General features: G+C 42.5%; 1 protein-coding gene across 1 annotated transcript in view; it reads right to left on the bottom strand.

Moving 5' to 3' along the window:
* LOC102742263 (uncharacterized) overlaps nucleotides 1–1744 on the bottom strand; it is a 55786-nt gene extending 54042 nt beyond the window's left edge. Inside the window, 1 exon segment of the mRNA XM_006731411.3 lies at nucleotides 1142–1744. The gene's annotated coding sequence lies outside the window, so the exon portion shown is untranslated.
* Nucleotides 1745–6301: the final 4557 nt, after the last annotated feature.

The following is a 6301-nucleotide window of genomic DNA, read 5'->3' as shown; positions in this document are numbered from 1 at the left end:
GAGAAGGAACACAAGCAGGGGGAGTGGGAGAGGGAGAAGCAGGCTCTCCGCTGAGCAGGGACCCCGATGTGGGGCTCGATCCCAGCCGAAGGCAGACGCTTAACGACTGAGCCACCCAGGCACCCCTAGACTTAGGGAGTCTTTAATATGCACATATTGACCTATCAGTTCCACTTCTAGGAGCCTGCCCCCTCCCCCCCAAATTAGAAAAGTGCATTATAACATGTGACAACTAGTTGCTGATAAACACATTGTTCATAATGGCAAGAAACTGGAAAAAACAAATTACCCATCAACAGGAAATGTATTAAAATGTATAGCATGAAAAACTTTAAAATAACGACATAAATTTATAACTATTTAGATGGAAAGATATTGTGTATTATTAAATGACAAAGGTAGGTTACAGAAGTGTACGTATAGTGTAATACTAAGTTCCAAGCTATTATACACATACATATTAATATATGGAAGCATGTGTATGTATTCGCAGAGGGGGGAAAGATGGGAAGTGAATTTTGATAGTTGCTGGCAGACTTATGAATGATTTCTGTTTTCTTTGAGCTTTTCTGTATTTTGCGATTTGGGGCGGGCAGTCGGGGGCACGGAGCAAGAAGTTAGTACGCACACAAAACAACGTAGCTAATACACAAAAATAAAATTTAAGACAAATAAATACTACAAGTGTTGGGGGCATTGATAGCTCTCATAAAAACGTATTTCCAATGACCATAAAGCAAAGCAAAGAAGCCCTGATACAAAGAGTCGCACAAATCTACACACGCAACCGTGCTCTACCTCTCATCCACGGAGTTTCTCATGCACTCACGAACCCACATCACGCACGTTCGCATCCACGTTCATAATGAAACATAAAAGGAAAAGCACATCCACAAAATGCGCTCCCACACACGTTCTCACGGCCACACTCAGTCACAGACAAATGTCTGGCAAACGGTCATATCACTCCCCACACTCACAGTCCTTCACGCGCCACTCCCCCGTCGGCCTCAGGGAACCATCCGTACCGGCACAGCCCTGCCGGCATCCTCCTCCAACACAGGCACGGGGTCCGCAGGCCCCTACTCCCAACCAGCACAAAGGGTCCCAGACACGGAGCTGGCGGCCTCCGAAGACTCACCACGCAGCCCGCGGACACAGGCCCAATTCCACAGCTCAACGCCGCCCAAGTGGCCCCGCCGGTGCGGACCGAGTCAGAGACGCCTCTAAGGTCAACGCCGGCTGCGGCTGAGGGCAGCACGAGCCTCGGTCCGTTAGACGCCGGACAACACTTCCCAGAGGCCCCTGCGGCTCAAGGGGGCGGGTCGGCCTTTCTGCCGGCGAGTAGCCGGAATAATCTACCGCTGCGGTTAAGGACGCCCAGGTCTGCCGAGGAGGTTCAGCTGAGTTTTGCTGCAGCTGCTTCGCTTGAGCCCGGCACTCCACTCGGAGCCCGGGAGTGCAACTTGGTGCTGAGAAGAATCTGGAAATGTTCGCAACTTTCAGGCTACGGACTACATTTCCCAGAGGCCTTCACGGCCAAGTCACTTTTCTGCGAAAAGTCTCTTTCTCCTTGTGGTTGGCTGGGTCTCCTGTTCCCGGGTTATGGTGCCTGATCCGTGAAGGAAGCACCGCTGAGTCGGTTTGGTTCCGTCTGGTCCAGGCCCCACCTGGACTTCAGGGGAGTGAAGGTGTGGGAAAAAATCAGGGGCCTGTAGCCGGACCAGCTTGAGCCTCAAGCTTCTGGCGGCAGTCAGAAAAGAGAGGCGTGGCGTTGTGTGACCGTGTACGGGAGATTTTGGCCGTGGAGCTTGGGGTAGGGTGTCTAGGGAGTGGAGAGACTCTGAGGTCCAGTGACTTTGGGGGTCGTGCGAATTTGCGACCATTTGTGTGACCATGGTCGCGTTGTATGTTCTTGTGACCGTTTGATTCCGACCCTGCAGTTTTTTCAGAGACAGTGTGCTTGTGTTAATTCTTTGTGTTTCTGCTTTTCTGACTGGCCCCTGTTACAGTATTGAAACTTAAAGGTTACCCCGATAAACCACAGCCACCAAGATAATAAATGGGAGGAATTTTAGAGGTTTGTGAATCCATATTACTGAAACACCCAAGCTTTTTAATTCTGTGTTAGTCCACATTCGGTGTGTGTCACATGGACAAAGGTGATACTGGTAATTTAGAAAGATATTGTTGAAGAGGGCAAAGACATTGAGTCATCAAATGGAATTCTAAGTAGCCGCAACATCGGGAGTGAAAAGTGTACGGGACAAAGCAAAGAAAGAACCAGGAGCAAAAACCTAAAAATATAGCAAACCAGACTAGATGTCACTTCTGCCCTAAAGATCTCATTCTTTTTTTCAGCATTTCATGTGGGTTCGGCTCTGACTTCAGAAAAATTAAAAAACAGTTGACAATGAGAGTTGAACACTGCAATAATTTTGCAGTAGAAACTAAAATGGAGAAAATGTCTATGTAAACACTAGCCCAATGCTTTTCTGCCATGGTATGTTGGCAAAGAGAACAAAATGCCGCAGACTACAGCATGCTAAGTATCAGAGGCTTGTGGTTGTTGAAGGTATGGGAGAGGCTTCTGACTCAGAAGCTTACCATGAAGCTATATAAAAGCCATATGATGGGGCGCCTGGGTGGCTCAGTCGTTAAGCGTCTGCCCTTGGCTTAGGTCATGATCCCAGGGTTCTGGGATCGAGTCCCACATCAGGCTCTCCGCTCAGCGGGAAGGCTGCTTCTCCCTCCCCCACTCCCCCTGCTTGTGTTCTGTCTCTCACTGTGCCTTTCACTGTCAAATAAATAAAATCTTAAAAAAAAAAAAAAAAGGCCATATGACTATGTTACCTCTAGGATGCAGAAGATAGTCTTTCACTAGATGATAAAGGGCATTTTTTCCGAGTAGTGTGAATCTGTGTCTGGGGAGGGACAAGAGACTCCCAGTCAAACACGACATGAGAGAGAACATGTCCCCCAATAAGTTTTGCTTGTCTTTTGTCTCTACCAATAATTTTTTTTCTGTCTACTTAAAGAATTATTTTTGCTTATCATTTTGTTGAGATGATAAAAGAACAGTTAGTTGTTCTATGTCCCTCCAGCTTCCTAATTTTCTATAGTTGTAGATTTGTCTATTTCTCCTTTTATTTCTGTTAACTTTGCTTTACATATTTTGAATCTCTCTCATGGATGATAGATATTTTGAGTTGTGATAACTTTTCTTATGGATTGATCCAACAGGGTATTATGGAATTTACTCTTTATTTATAATAATTGCTTTTTTATCTTAGTCTATTTTGATATTACTATAGTTTCACCACCCTTCTTTGGGTTAGTGCATGGTTTATTTCTTTCTACTCTTTTGCTTTTAACCTGGTTTATTTTTAAGGTGTGTCTGTTATTAAACAGCATTATTTAAAAAATAATGACAATCTTACTCTTTAATTTGACATATTTAGTGAATTTACATTTAATGTATTTGGGTTTTGGTCTACTACTTTAGAATTTATTTTCTTTTTGGCCTGGCTTTTTTAAAATTTCAATTTTTTATTTGAGATAATTCTAGATTTGCATGCAGTTGTAAGAAATAATTCAGAGATCCCATGTGCCCTTTATCCAGTTTCTCCCAGTGGTAACATCTTCCAAAATTATATATAATATCACAACCTGGATATTGACATTGATACGGTCAAGATTTAGAATATTTTCATCATCACGAATATACTCCATGTGTACTTTTGTAGCCACACCCACTTCCTTTCTGCCCACAGCCGCCTCCTTAAGGCTGGGCAACCCTAATCTGTTCTCCCATCTCTGTAATTTTACCCTTCAAGAATATTAGATAAATGGAATGATAAAATATGTAATTTAAACATTGGTTTTTCATGGAGTTTAGTTCCCTGGAGATTCAGATATGTTGTTACATGTTTAAGTAATTCATTCCTTTTTATTGCTGAGTAGTACTCCATGTGGATATACTACACTTTCTTTAGTCAATCACTTATTGAAGGACATGTATTGTTTCCAACTTTTGGCCATTATAACTAAAGCTGCTATACACATTCATGTACAATTTTTTGTGTGAATATAAATTTTCATTTCTTTTAGGTAAACACCTAGGAAAGGTTTTAGAAGGAATTTGTCAATTTATACCAAAAACAGAAATGAAAAAAAAAAAACCCTGAGATATTGAGATTGTGCTGAAAATACAGATGAATTTGGGAAGAATTGACATGTTTAAAATGGTGAATCTTGTGACCCATGAACACAGTATATATCTCCATTTATTTAGATCTTCTTTCTCTCAGGAATATTTTGTAGTTTTTTACATAAAGGTAATGAAATCTTTTGTCAGATTTACTCCTATTTCAGAGTTTTTGATGCTATTGTAAATGGCATTTTAAAAAATTTCGATTTCCGGGCGCCTGGGTGGCTCAGTTGGTTAAGCGACTGCCTTCGGCTCAGGTCATGATCCTGGAGTCCCGGGATCGAGTCCCGCATTGGGCTCCCTGCTCAGCAGGGGGTCTGCTTCTCCCTCTGCCCTCTTCCCTCTCATGCTCTCTGTCTCTCATTCTCTCTCTCTCAAATAAATAAAATCTTTAAAAAAAAAATTTCGATTTCCAATTGTTCCTTGCCAGCATATAGAAATACAATTGGTTTTTGTATGTTGATCTTATAGCCTATTACTTTGCTAAAGTCATTTAGTGTTTCTACTAGAATTTTGGAGATTCCATTGGATTTTCTACATAGGTGATCTTGTCACCTGTGAAAAAAGACATCGGTACCTATTCCTATCTGTTGCGAATAGTGATACCCATTTCTTTTCCAATCTGCAGGTACCACCCACACAATTTGGTTGGGATGTTAAGACTGATGAACACACACACACACACACACACACACACACCCCAAGCGGGTTATGAAAAGTTTTATTACTGACATAATGAAGCTTCCTAGAAAAGCAGGGCAGGCTTCCCAAGAAAGTCTGTAAGTGGTTTGCAAAAGCAAGGAACTGAAACTGGCAGGGAGTTTTTATGGCAGAGGCTTGTGTGGTTTAAATCTCCTGCAAGTGCCAAAGGAGGGAGCACCTGAGCTTGTGGGGCACAAGAGAAAGGAGTGAGGCTTAAAAGCCAGGAGTTTCGGGTGCCTGGGTGGCTCAGTTGGTTAAGCGACTGCCTTCAGCTCGGGTCATGATCCCAGGGTCCTGGGATCGAGTCCCACATCGGGCTCCCTGCTCTGCAGGAAGCCTGCTTCTCCCTCTCCTACTCCCCCTGCTCGTGTTCCCTCTCTCGCTGTGTCTCTCTCTGTCAAATAAATAAATAAAATCTTTAAAAAAAAAAAAAGCCAGGAGTTTCTGCCACTCCTGGGGCTGCTTGCATGTTCCTTCAGTGCACACCTGGTGAAGCAGCAGCTGAGGAGACTCAAGACCTCACCGCGGCTGGCAAACAGCGCATTGAAGGAGTCAAGACCAAGAACAATGATCATATTCATTTGAGGTGGGAGAACAGGATGGTCCCGTGGGTGCAATTTTAAGATTAAGAGGGCATACAATACTTAATAAATGAATGAAAGCCTATTGTGAACAATAGGGTTTGTTAACGAGGTGAATTAGGTTCTGATTTGACAGGCAGCCAATGAAACAGACTCATCTGCACAGTTGGAAATGGAGGATTAAAACATAATTGATGTGTTCTAGCAGCAGACAGGGGATGCCTACTAAAAAAGGATCTGCTACGTTACTCCAGAACTCTGTTTCTCCAGACAAAGAAGAAATTCTCAATTAGAAAAATGCAATCTGGTTCCACCACATCTTAACTACTACCGTATGGTTTTCTCTAGTCTTTCATTTTCCTCTTCCTTATTCCTTTATTGTACATAAAGGAACTGGTGTATGTGCATGAGCATATTGCTTTAAAAAAAAAACTAAATGGCTGATTGTATGTTTTGATTAACATCAAATGGAGATGGGATGGAGAAAAATACTGGTTCTGTGAAAATACCCCCTTTCCATTAGTGCTATACTCTTCAGCTTTTATCTTTATATTCTGTAAGTTATTTTGCTGTTTAACAAAAAACAGAACAACAAAAATCCTTGTATACCTTGTTTGGATAATTTTAATGTTTTTTCATTTATCATTGTTAAACCAAGGATAATTTTATAACTTCTTTTTTTTTTTTTTTAAAGATTTTATTTATTCACTTGACAGAGAGAGAGACAGCGAGAGCAGGAACACAAGCAGGGGGAGTGGGAGAGGGAGAAGCAGGCTTCCTGCCGAGCAGGGAGCCCGATGTGGGACTC

The sequence above is a fragment of the Leptonychotes weddellii genome, chromosome 16 (assembly GCF_054177405.1).
Source record: "Leptonychotes weddellii isolate Sample4059 chromosome 16, ASM5417740v2, whole genome shotgun sequence".
Lineage (NCBI taxonomy): Eukaryota > Metazoa > Chordata > Mammalia > Carnivora > Phocidae > Leptonychotes > Leptonychotes weddellii.
Note: the sequence above shows the minus strand (reverse complement) of the source record. Positions and strands in the feature narration are given on the sequence as shown.